The 14,164-nt window shown below is 37.4% G+C and overlaps 2 protein-coding genes across 2 annotated transcripts in view; one reads left to right on the plus strand and one right to left on the minus strand.

The window, feature by feature from the left end:
- The window catches only part of LOC128549651 (solute carrier family 12 member 8-like), a 47,907-nt gene extending 36,098 nt beyond the window's left edge, over window positions 1–11,809 (minus strand). The window contains exon 1 of the mRNA XM_053526797.1: window positions 11,750–11,809. The gene's annotated coding sequence lies outside the window, so the exon portion shown is untranslated. The remainder of the gene's footprint in view (window positions 1–11,749) is intronic.
- The window catches only part of LOC123539959 (E3 ubiquitin-protein ligase UBR5-like), a 243,411-nt gene that overhangs the window by 204,835 nt on the left and 24,412 nt on the right, over window positions 1–14,164 (plus strand). The window lies entirely within an intron of this gene.

Below are 14,164 nucleotides of genomic sequence, written 5' to 3' on the forward strand. Positions count from 1 at the left end.
GTACCTCAATTATATAATGATTTAACTTTCATACTTCATTTTTCATGCTGAAAGGCAATATTTAATCCGAAAAATTTGGTCCTACTTTGAAAAGTGAAGCCAGTGACAGATGTATGCATAGATTCGGATGTGCCTCCCAAAAATATAGTTTACTTCAAGATCTATGAATAATCATTCAAACAGAAAAGTTGAGCATTATCTTTTATTTTCAAACAAACTTATTCAAACACAATTTTTTTATTAATTACTGCTGATAATTTACAGGTATGGTATGATAATAGGAAAGAAAACATTATTGGTGAGAAAAAATATAAACAGACTATATGAATTTTACGACATCGAATTCCTCAACTTTTTACAAAATTTGTTTGCCAAGCATATAATCAAGGCCTCAAAATGTACGAGTTAAAAACAGAGCAATATAAAAATGTATATTCTATCTGATGGTCACACTAAAACCATACCAAAAACTGTGTCGGAAGAAGTATATCACTTTTTATGACACGCACCTTGTGTTTACAAATGTATTAATATAATCCAGACGTTCTTTAGTATAAATAAAACAGTTATGTTAGTTAAAAAGAAATGACAGTCACCTTTCTTTAGCTAATCCACAAAAACAACGGAGCCAAGCCGATGTCGCTGTCAAAAGTTCCCATATTTACTGCACGGTGCTATGTTAAAATATCGCTAGTGTTAGAAAAGCGATATGCGCTTCAGTTTTGCACTTGATTTGTTGTTGTTGTCACTGAATATGTAGCTTTAGGTACCATCTCTACACTGTACTGTATGCCAACGTTATTAACTTTATTTTCATGGGTTTGCTTTGTTGTGGGTCTGCAGGTCAAATTTTATCAATCCCTAGTGAATTATTTTTAATGTAAAAGGGCTGTACATTCTATTTTAAGGTATTTATTAGTCAATCGAGAGTCCAATCAAGACAAATATATTTCTTCGCTCCTCGCTCCCTCCTGATTTTCTCAAAAACCAAAAAAGATATTTAAATTATTTTTTCGCTCGCTACCTAAAATTTTTCAGATAAAAATCCGATGAACAACATTTCAATTTGGTGTGGCTTTATGTCAATATCATGTGATAGGTTCAGAAGAATTCAGTTAAGTATTTTCTGAGAAGCCTGCTCACACTGTATACTTTCACAAAATTTCTCTGGTAAGGCATGTGTTTAGTTTGAAAGCATTCAGCTTAGAACCTGCATAATGTGCATAAAATTATACGTTTTCAAACCATGTAAAAGGTAGAGTTATGTAACTTGTCCCCTGTGGTCATAAATGATACTATTAGCAAGAACAGTTCAAAACCTGTGAAGTTTGAAAGCAATTTGTCTAGTAGTTTCTTTTGCAAAAGAAAGGGCTTATTTAGGGTCCATTTTTCTTTTTTGTTTTTGGAAAAATGGATCCTAAATAAGCGCTTTCTTTTGCAAAATGCAACACCCTGGGTTGTTTATTCAGGGTATACAGTAAGTACTAGGATCAAATTTACCTTTTAAGAATGAATTACAATGCAATGTGCCATAACTCTAGCTAAATTCACACAATAAAACTGCTAATTCTCTACACCAAAATAATGGTTGATCAAATAATCAAGTCTGAAGGAAATCCATTATAAAGTCAGGTAATAGATTCATGTTGTTTTTTTTGTTCTGTTTAAAAGCCACTTCAATGCAATTTTAGGTTACATGGCAACTTTCCAGCTTTTGATGGTGAAAAGAAAACCTCCAGGTGCCCCTATGGCCATTATTTCATGTGTTTCTAAAGCAATTTCACTGAATCTAAGTAATGCTGGGCCACATTTCCCAATTACAATTAACATTATTATGATGTTTTATTAAAGGTATTCCAACCATGTCTGAGGTAAGACTTCAGACAGAAAATGGAACAAGGCAGTCCGAAAGACAGCTAAATCCCCCGCCACTGTTATGGATAGTGAAAGGGTAAACCTCTGACGTTTAGCTGTGACCTTGACCTTGAACTGATATGGCTGACTCATGAATTCTGCACAATGTCTTGATGAGGTGATCATAAGTTTCATGAAAATCCTTCATGGGGTTTAGGAGATACAGAGCTCAAACCTTTGACCTTGAGTTGTGACCTTGACCTTGAGTTGACATGGTTGACTCATGAGCTCTTGATGAGATGATCATTTGACCCAAGTTTGATGAAAATCCTTCAAGGGGTTTAGGAGATACAGAGTGGACACAAAATGGAAGGCTCAAACCTTTGACCCTAAGCTGTGGCCTTGAACTTGAGCCAGCATGGCTGACTTGTAAGTTCTGCACATCAATTTGATAAGGTGATCATCTGACCCAAGTTTTAGAAAATTCCTTGAAGGGGGTTTAGGAGATATAGAGCAGACACGAAACGGAAGACTAAAACATTTGACCCTGAATTGTGACCTTGACCTTGAGCCAGCATGGCTGACTCATGGGTTCTGCACATTGTCTTGATGAGGTGATCATTTGACCAAAGTTTGATGAAAATCCTTCAAGGGGTTTAGGAGATATAGAGCAGACACGAAATGGAAGGCTCAAACCTTTGACCTTGAGTTGTGACCTTGACCTTGAGCTGGCATGGCTGACTCATGGGTTCTGCATGTCGTCTTGATGAGGTGATCATTTGACCCAAGTTTGATGAAAATCCTTCAAGGGGTTTAGGAGATATAGAGCGGACCCAAAATGGAAGGCTCAAACCTTTGACCTTGAGTTGTGACCTTGACCTTGAGTCGGAATGGCTGACTCTTGGGTTCTGCACATCGTCTTGATGAGGTGATCATTTGACCCAAGTTTTATAAAATTCCTTCAAGGGGTTTAGGAGATATAGAGCGGACACAAAATGGAAGACTCAAACCTTTGACCTTGAGTTGTGACCTTGACCTTGAGCCGGCATGGCCGACTCATGGGTTCTGCACATTGTCTTGATGAGGTGATCATTTGACCCAAGTTTCATGAAAATCCTTCAAGGGGTTTAGGAGATATGGAGTGGACACGAAAGTGTTACGGACAGACGGACGGACGGAGACCATTCCTATAACCCCCCACCAACTCTGGCGTGGGATTAATAAAAATGTTATACAAAGGCAATAAATCTTCTTTTTCTTCAAGCAAGCTGTCTGAAACATGCAGGGTTGCATTTCCCTAGAGCATTTTAACATTTCTACCATGCACTATTGAAATCAATTAAATCATGATCTTGAGATGTGACTCCAGAGGGACAGAAACTGGACTATCTATGTACTATGTACGAGGGTTGGTCCAGAAGTAATATCACTTCATCCATTGTGCATTTATCTATCATTGTATTATTATAGAAATACGATCAAGATGTAAGCTAAATCAATTATGACTACAAGAATAGATATTATTTTCTTCAGTTATTTTGTTATAAAAACATAGAAATTCAAAATTCACCTGTGACGAAATTCCATGGCACGTAAAAATATCATTTCTTTCATAAACAATAAAAATCAGCTAAATAAAGACAATCACCAACTGACATCAAAACAAAACACATGAAATTATAATGAAGTATAGTTTTTCTTAGTCAACAGTAAATCTACAGTGGCATCCTCATGGATTAAAGTTTGTTATATAGTACTAAGACTTGATATTACTTATCGGCAAACATATCAATTACGCCATTGACTTGCGGCGACCTTTGTTACAATGCTTTCTGTGCGTGTCAATATTTCGATAAATAAGCAACATGATATTTTCAAAAAAAACATATTGCAAATAGATCAAGGTGCTTGGGTAGGAATTTTTGTTGTTTTCTTTTCATTATACATGTTTTCATGACTCTAGTGACATTATTTTTGGATTAACCCTCGTATATAAGTACAAAGGGCCAGAAATCTTGTCTTCCTCAAGCAATCCAACTAAAACCTCCATGGCCACATTTCTTTAATAATAATTAAATAGCAGTTAACATTTCTACCAAGATTTATTGAAATCCTACCAACCAATATCCAGACTGACAAAAAGTCAAACAAGAGCTGTCACTAATGGTGACAAATGCCCCCGCAGCGCCTTGACCGTTGACCTGGTGACCTTTGACCTCAATAAGTACTATTAGCATGTGAGGTTTGAAGGTCCTGGGTGCAGTGGTTCGCGAGTTTGTTTGTTTGTTTTGGGTTTAACCCCGTTTTTCAACAGTATTTCAGTCATGTAACGGCGGGCAGTTAACCTAACCAGTGTTCCTGGATTCTGTACCAGTACAAACCTGTTCTCCGCAAGTAACTGCCAACTTCCCCACATGAATCAGAGATGGAGGACTAATGATGTCAGACACAATGTCGTTTATCAAATAGTCACGGAGAACATACGCCCCGCCCAAGATCGAACTCACGACCCCGCGATCTGTAGACCAACGCTCTTACCTACTGAGCTAAGCGGGCGGGTTAAAGTGCCTTCATGCAAAAAGTTAACGCTGGCCCTTGTGACCTTGACCCTTTGACCTGGTGACCCCAAAGTCAGTAGGAGTCGTGTACTCAATAAGTACTATCAGCATGTGAAGTTTGAAGGTCCTGGGTGCAGTGGTTCGCAAGTAAAGTGCCTTCATGCAAAAAGTTAACACTGGCCCTTGTGACCTTGACCTCTGACCCCAAAGTCAGTAGGGGTTGTGTACTCAATAAGTACTATCAGCATATGAAGTTTGAAGGTCCTGGGTGCAGTGGTTTGGGAGTAAAGTGCTTTCATGCAAAATGTTAACATTGGCCCTTGTGACCTTGACCTTTGACCTGGTGACCCCAAAGTCAGTAGGGGTCGTGTACTCAATAAGTACTATCAGCATGTGAAGTTTGAAGTCCTGGGTGCAGTGGTTCGCGAGTTAAGTGCCTTCATGCAAAAAGTTAACTTTGGCTCTTGTGACCTTTGACCTGGTGACCCCAAAGTCAGTAGGGGTCGTGTACTCAATAAGTACTATCATCATGTGAAGTTTGAAGGTCCTAGGTGCAGTGGTTCACGAGTAAAGTGCCTTCATGCAAAAGTTAACGTTGTGACGAACGAACTAACGAACGGACAAACGAACTAACGAACGAACGGACAGTTGAAAACTAATATGCCCCCCTTCGGGGGCATAATAAAAACACTATATACAGTTGATTTGTTTATTTGTTTTGGGTTTAACACTGTTTTTTCAATGATATTTCAGTTATATAACAGCGGGCAGTTAATGTAACCTAACAGGTGTTCCTGGATTCTGTAAAAGTACAAGAACCTGTTCTCTGCAAGTAACACCAACTTCTCCACATGAATCATAGCCTCAGAGGTAAAGGATGAATGATTTCAGACACAATGTCTCTTATTAAAATTGTCACGGCGATGCCCTCTCTCTATTGAGCTAAAGTGGTCGAGCTACTATATACAGCTGAAACTTGATCTCTCGGACTTGTTTATCTCGAAATTCATGCTATCTTGAAGACATTTTAAAGTCCTGCCAAGAAAACATGTGCACAAAGTATCATTTGAGCCGCGCCAACATAGTGGGTTTGCGACCAGCATGGATCCAGACCAGCCTGCGCATCCGCATCAGGATTTATGCTGTTCGTTTTCAAAGCCTATTGCAATTAGAGAAACTGTTAGCGAACAGCATGGATCCTGACCAGACTGCGCAGATGCGCAGGCTGGTCTGGATCCATGCTGGTCGCAAACCCACTATGTTGATTTTCTCATGGCGTGGCTCATTTTAAGTTAAATCTTGTTTATCTCAAAGTACAACACTTGATCCCTTGGAATTTAAGATCACATACTATATAATTATAATTGCAAAGGGCCATAAATCTTGTCTTCCTCAACCAAACTAAATGAAACTTACAGGTCAGCATCGCACTATTACAGTTAACATTTTCTACCATGTTTTATTAAAATCCTTCTACCCATGTCTGAGATATGACTCCTGATGGACAGAAAATGGACTATTAAGTACTTATGTACTATATATAAGTATAATAGGCCATAAATCTTATCTTCTCCAAGCAATCCAACTAAATATAAGCAGGTTCGTATTTTTTCATCTCAGTTAATATTACTACTGTTTAAATGAAATCCAACAAACTATTCCAAGATATGACTACGGAGGGACAAACAATCAAATAACAAGAGCTGTCTCCATAGGATGACACATGCCCCCGATGGCACTTTGAATGAATAGTTATGGCCGTTGTTAGAGTTTAGGACCTTTGACCTACGGACCTGGGTCTTGCACCCGACACATCGTCTTACTGTGCTACACATTCATGCGTAGTTATTTTAAAATCCATGCATGAATGACAAAGATATGGACAGGACATGCCCATCATTGCACTATCATGAAATATGACCTTTAACGTCTAAGTGTGACCTTGACTTTTGAGCTACGGACCTGGGTCTTGCGCGCGACACATCGTCTTACTGTGGTACACATTCATGCCCAATAATTTTAAAATCCATGCATGAATGACAAAGATATGGACCGGACACGCCCATCAATGCAATATCATGAAATATGACCTTTAACGTCTAAGTGGGACCTTGACCTTTGAGCTACAGACCTGGGTCTTGCGCGCGACACGTCGTCTTACTGTGCCACACATTTACGCGTAGTTACTTGAAAATCCAACCATAGATGACAAAGATATGGACCGGACACGCCCATCAATGCACTATCATGAAAAATGACCTTTAACGTCCAAGTGTAACCTTGACCTTTGAGCTACGGACCTGGGTCTTGCGCGCGACACGTCGTCTTACTGTGATACACATTCATGCCAAGTTATTTGAAAATCCATCAATGGATGACAAAGATATGGACCGGACACGAAAATTGCGGACAGACCGACAGACGGTTCAAAAACTATATGCCTCCCTTCGAGGGCATAAAAACACTATATATATAATTGCAAAGAGCCATGAATCTTGTCTTCCTAAAACGAATATGAATGAAACTTGCATGGCTGCATTGCTCTAAAGCAGTTAACATTTCTTCCAATTATGTCTGAGATATGACTCCTGGTGGACATAAAATCGAATAAAACAATAAACACTATATACATATATGTAATAATATATAATTTTTATATACATGTACCAAGGGCCATAAATCTTGTCTTACTCAAGCAATCTGACCCAAACAGCAGTTAACATTCCTACCATGTTTTATCTGAATATTCCACACCATGTCATAGATATTGTTTCGGACGTACAGACTGACGGGACTGGCGGACAGAAACACGGACAATGCCAAAGCTAAATCACTCAAGCTTCGGTGGAGGTAAGTAATTTGAAATCATTGTTCTACTCAATACTTCTTTTCTACTGTGAATGCAGTCTTAAAGACTGGACATTTGTTTCACAGCATGATATTAAATTTGTACTCTGAAGTTAAGCTGCGAAACAAAATACATTTCAAGGAAATATAGTTCAGTTACAAATTTTCTTCCAATCATTTATTTGCATTCGGCCAAGAGTGCCTTAAGCGATTTGACTGGTTATCAAACTTGGCCGAGATATTTTGCCCTTAAACATTGTCAGCAAGTTTGGTTAAGATCCGATGAAAATGTTCTATTTTAGAGAGCGGAAAAGGCTAAATTCGCAGTTTTTCAAGTAATTCAAAGGCCATAATCCAAGAATGCCTGGGGCGATTTGGCTGGTTATCGAACCTGGCTGAGATATTATGCCCAAAAACATTGTCATGAAGTTTGGTGAAGATCAGATGAAAACTTTTCGACTTAGAGAGTGTACAAGGCTAATTTTGCAGTTTTTCGAGTAATTCAAGGACCATAATCCAAGAATGCCAGAGGCGATTTGACTGGCTATCAAACTTGGCGGAGATATTATGCCTATAAACATTGTCAGCAAGTTTGTGGAAGATCGGATGAAAACTGTTGGCTGAGATATTATGCCCACAAACATTGTCACCAAGCAGTCAGGGGTGTAACTGTTTTAAGTTATGTAACCTATTTCAGTTACTTTTTCAAGCATTTTATAACCTGTATTAGTTATAAAATAAGGATAACCCAGGTAAGTTATTCAAAAAAAGCCTTTTTACTGTTCTCACAAAGTGACCTTTAAAGTGTAATTAGTAGCAGACTGTGGTTAATCAAATTCTCTTTTAGTCTGATCATGACCTGATGAGCATAATGGGATGTTAAGAGTTTTATAGCTTAAAAACCATTTGCGTAAGACTTTATCAGCCTTGCATAAAAAAATAAATTTACTGCATAGCTGGAAAGATAAAAGGGCAAGGATTCAGGAAATGATTGCATTAGTCACATTAAAAATGAGGAATTAACACAGGAGGGCTTTGTAATATTTTATGATAACTGAAACAAGTTATGAAAGTAAACGCAATAACTCAAATGGGTTATAAACTGTGATAACTTGAAACAGTTACACCCCTGACTGCCAAGCTTGGTGAAGAGGGGATGAAAACTGTTTGGCTTAGAGGGCGGACAAGGATAAATTTGCAGATTTCAAGTAATTCAAGGGCCATAACTCAAGAGTGTCTGGGGCAATTTGGCTGTTTATCGAACTTGGCCGAGATATTATGCCCACAAACATTGTCAGCATGTTTGATGAAGATCGGATGAAAACTGTTCGACTTAGAGAGCGGAAATGCTTTTGGATGCCGCCTGCCTGCCACAGCCTGAGGTGTTCACATAATATGCCCGCTCTTTCGGAGACGGGCATAAAAAAATTGTTCATTGGATTTGCCGCTTGTTTTATTCCCGAGATCTTCTTTTACCTCATATTTACACGTACCATGAATTGAGTGAAATAATAAAATCTTGAAATATTTGCCATTAACAAAAAATAAAAAAAATTTGGCTTACACTTGCACCATGGAAAAACGTGTGAATAAAATCTCTGTGTGCATCTGCTACTTTTCACAGATGCTACAGCATACAAATATTTATATTTACAGTCCAAAATGTCTTCAAATAGACTTTAAATCACAATATAAACATACTACATACACACTAAAATGTCAATTTAAATGTCAAAGTCAAAATCGACATTTTTAATAGAACAAAATATACTTTTTTCTATAAAAAAATATCTTATTTCATGATCAGGACATAGAGATTCCAGGAATGCAACAAAGGTCATTAACAGGTCTATGATTTTGCTGTTTTTAAGAATTGGTGAATTTTATTTCCATTAAAATATTTAATTAACGACGTATTTTTTTATTTGGATTATCAGTTTATTTAACGACACTTCGATCGATTTCGCGCCACTTGTGTCACGCCAGTATCATGCAGAATGCAATAAAGGCCATAAACAGGTCTAGGATTTTGCTGTTTTTAAGAATTAAATGATATTTTTGCAGGTTTATACTGGTATAAACCACATTGGGACTTCTTGCAAATCTTCAAAGAATCACTAGAAGACCTAGATAAAATTTGCAACATTTCTGCCAATCACTGATTACGGTGATTTTCCCAGTGATTTGGGAATAGTGCTGGGAAAAATGTAAATGTATTGTAAAACGTCTAAATTGAGAATTGTTAAAGGTCCACTACTAAAACCCGAACGAGTATTATATGAAAACCAGAGTTTGTAGCTGAGACTTCCTATTTATTGAAAATATGGCCCACTGTATCGGTTCTGACCAAAGTCATGAAAATGTTCAAGAATAACTAACAAATAAACAAAAAATGTTGCCTATGTCAAACCGAAAGTATGCTTTCCGACTGATTACGAACCCGTCGAGCATCTTAGGACTTTTTCGGAAGAATCCTCCGAAACGAGGGCTATAATTTATAAATAGATGCAAAACGTATCATATGCCCAAACGATAACGTGATTTTTACAAACTTAGCACATGGAATTCAACAATTTTGTAACTCACAAAAACTTCATGAAAATCATTCTTATAATACAGGTAATATACAGCTATACTACAAGTTTTCATAAGGACAATGCAGGCCCTTCCCGAATAAAAGTGTTTTTACAACTTCGTCTGTAAACTTTTTCAGTTAATCTCTTTCAGTATAATTTTAAGAATATAAATGAGTAACTGTCTTACACTGCAGAAACAAAGTATGATTGAAATTTACCTAAATACACTTATTTATGTACACATGGCTACATTAATTTAATAAGATTTTAGACATTAAACACACTGTCTTGGCCTAATATATGTCACTGTCAATTTTAAATTTAAATTTTGTACATCTCATATTTTTCGTGCAAGTCGTGCATAATTACCATCATGGAAATACAGTTATTTTGTTGCGCGTCTTAAATGGATATTCGTTTGACTTTGAAACAATTTTAAAATCACGTGATCCCGAAGAGTTCCGACCGATGACGGAAAAGCGATAAACACGAAAGTAGGACAAAATGATCACCCATGTCAGCCTAAGAAAATACAGAAACAATCATTTGTTTCTCTGTACATGTGTTGATTTCAAGGGATTATTGCACGGCTATCGTAATGTTTAGTACTATATTTCAAAATGTGTAGTCTTTCTTTAAGATTTATGTCTGTTCATTTGTCTTTATTTTGCACCTTTAAATAAGTGTTATTATTCATTAAAATGTTACATTTAAGAAAAATTGGTCATGAATGCATTTAATGATTACATTAGAATATTGTGTTGTGTTTCAAATGTTTAAGGTTTTATAAGAACAGTCTCACCAGAAAAAGTATAAAACAACTTAATTATTTTGTAAATTTTATAATTAATTTAATTTAATATTAAAATTATAAAATTAAATTAATTATAAAATTTACAAAATAAGTTGTTTTATACTTTTTCAGGTGAGACTGTTCTTATAAAACCTTAAACATTTGAAACATAACACAATATTCTAATGTAATCACTAAATGCATTCATATACCAAAAAAACACATAGTAGCCTAATGATGGCAACTTATAAAAATTTTACCAATAATTATACCTTATACACTGGTAACAGTATAAAATACTTCATATATATACATGTATATTCATTATTGGACCTCTAGATTCAGAGTCTAGAGGTCTGGTTACTGGACCTAGGCAAAGAGCTATAAAATAAATAGATTGGCAACTTGAAAGGCATATAGAGCAAATCTCGCCAACCTCCCGTGACAAAAAAACGAGATCTCGTTACCGGAAGTGGCGCTTTCTTCACGCGCCATTTTGTATGCGAAAGCAATTATTCATCGGTAAAATAATTATCACCGTATGACCACGCTTCTTTCAATGGCAAAAAAAACCCCTGTACTTCGTGTCTTAAGACCATTTCTCATTAAACTAATTTTGTTTAAGAAGCTAACATGTATTTTAAATGTAGTTTTAAAGGTACAAATTGTAACTGCATGCTCGCCGATGTTTGTTTTTAGTAAGATAACGCCGAATCACGCTCTGACACGAGCTCACGCGAGATTACATCCAGTTGCCATTCTGTGTATTTTATACTTCTTTGACCTAGGTAGCCACTTCCTGAAAAAAAACTGCGATTGTTTGTATGTTCAAATATATTTACATTCTGACCAAATACCAACATAACTCTGGGTTTATTTAATAGAGGCATTATGTAATCTGAAAAGCTTGCGACCTCAATGTACAGATGGAGATTGGTTTCTGCAAATTCTGCAAAATGCGGTTTAATTTTGTGATCCGAACACTCCTACACTTGAAGTGTTTATTAACGCTTCCACCAATAAAGAAAACCTGTAATTGCCGAAATCAATAAATATTGCATCTGATGGTAAAATAATACCAATCTGATTGCTTTAAGTTATTCATAAAAGAAGAAAATTACCAATAATAGTATGTAAAACCTGTTATGCCAATATTGATGTTGTTGTTGTTGTTGTTGTTGTTGTGCAGAATGCCTAAACTCTGGAACACGGGATGATTCCGTTCGTCCACGTTGATAGTTTAGGATAAGACAGTGTTGTTCCAGGTCTTGTCAGATAAATGTATTTGTAATTTCGGAGACGCAGCTTGTGTAGTACGTAATTGTCACTTGCATTTCATTTCAGTCTGATATTCTAACTGTGGAATGACCGTCAGGGGAGGTATGACTAGATACCGGAAAGGGAGGGTAACTGGAGTTACAGATTGGGACTACTTGTGCCGATACATGAGTCTAACTCTTCCAAGGAGAGCGTCGGTCTACTAGTAGTTAGGGTGTAGGCTGCTTACGCTTGAGGTCCGGGTTTTAGCCCATTTGTCACGCCCTCACATATGGAACCTCTCATATGGCACTAGCACTGTCTTTTCTAGGAAGCGAACGCGAGGGTGATTAAAATAAGCGTCTAGCTTGCACCAAAATCGAGATGAAATAACTTACGGTAGTATAAACTAACACGTCCAAGCATTACAAAATAGCCCATGTTCTTTATTAATCCGATTAAAAATGTCTGCTCGAAAGTCAAAGGAAGAAACGAGCATGGAAACTTTGCTCTGTCTTCTGAAAAGGCATTGAGTACATACGTTTTTGGTTCTAAAAGTTTGCTTTTTATATAATTATACACGAGCATTTTTGTGTTTTACATGCCATGCCTTTTTGTTTCCATTACGTGTGTTAGAGATTCACCTGGAGGGGATTACTTTTATTTACACTGTCCCGTGTCTTTGGAACATGGTGGGGGTAAGAGTGAGGTTGAGTGCGCACCATAAACCGGTTTAAGCTCCCCAGTGGTGTTTTTGCCACTGACCGTTCCAAGGCGGTGCCCCACAGTGTTCCTATGTTTGTTCGTTTTGTCCTCATGTGTTGGCTTTGTGTGTGTGTGTGTGTTTGTGGTGTGCACGTCTACGTGCTGTAGGTTTAGTTTTGGGGGGGGGGGGGGGGGGGGGGCTGCGATTTTGGTACGTGGCATTCCCTGTTTGATATTTGTCTTTGTTTTTTTAGTCATCATAACCGTAATAGTCATTACTGGAAAAGATACATCCAGTAAAGCAAAAAAGTTAAAGACACCATTGAAAGTGCTCATCGTGACTATTTTGACAATATACTGAACACTAGCGTAACTGAAAACCCTAAAAAGTTCTATTCAAATATCAAACAGAAGAAATCAGGTCAGAGAAACATCCCGGTACTCAAACAAAACAACAACATCTTGAGTGAACCAACGGACAAAGCCAATGCTTTGAATAACCAATACACTTCAGTGTTTACTAGAGAGCCAGACGATGAACTTCCTGCATTAAATGATGACCCAACACCACCATCGCCCGATATAAACTTTACAACACCTGGCATTGGGAAATTACTTTTGAACTTAAATCCATCAAAGGCATCCGGTCCAGACCTTCTCCCCACTCGTGTGCTGAAGATGGTGGCCAAGGAAATTGCACCGATAGTATTTGTCATATTTCAACAGTCGTACGTACGACTTGGGTCAAGTACCTGCAGACTGGCAGAATGCTAATGTGACAGCAGTCTACAAGAAAGGTGATAAGACCAACCCTGCAAACTATCGTCCTGTGTCGTTAACGTGCATGTTGTGTAAGATCATGGAGCACATAGTATTCAGTAGTACATTGTATTATGGACCACCTTGACAAAAATGACACACTGGTATCCTTTCAGCATGGTTTTCGATCTAACCATTCATGCGAGACTCAACTCCTTAACACCGTGGAGGACTTATCTCGCAGACTCGATCATAGGAAAACCACTGACGCTCTTATATTGGACTTTAGTAAGGCCTTTGATAAATATGCTTTGATTTCGATAGTCTTTCTATCAACCATCTTCAATATGAGCTAGAAAATGTTCAATCAGCACTGAAGTCGTTCAATAAACATCGTGAAGAACAGCTGCTGTTATCGTATAGAGGCTTTGATAAGGCTAATTGTGCCCAACATGTGCATAGTGATTACATGGAAATGCTGTCCGTCGATTGTTCCACGGTATCACTGTGTGCTGAAAGTAGTTGATGGAAATTTTCTCGAACTTTAATCGGCGAAAGATCTCTGGCCCTCAAACATTATTGGGAACTTGGCTATATAACCATTGACCTACCAGACATGAATGAATAAGGTGTTAATATAAGTTAAAGCAATTTTCCTACACAACAGCTTTAGACTGAAGTATGGATAAAGAGCATTTGCAATATCGTCATCTTAATATTATAGTTGCATGATATAACAATAAACCGTCGACGATATCACACTTTCGGCCAAACCAATAACAAATGGGTAAATTCTTGTAATTAGTATAGTTACA

Source organism: Mercenaria mercenaria, chromosome 16, assembly GCF_021730395.1.
Source record: "Mercenaria mercenaria strain notata chromosome 16, MADL_Memer_1, whole genome shotgun sequence".
Taxonomy (NCBI): Eukaryota; Metazoa; Mollusca; class Bivalvia; order Venerida; family Veneridae; genus Mercenaria; species Mercenaria mercenaria.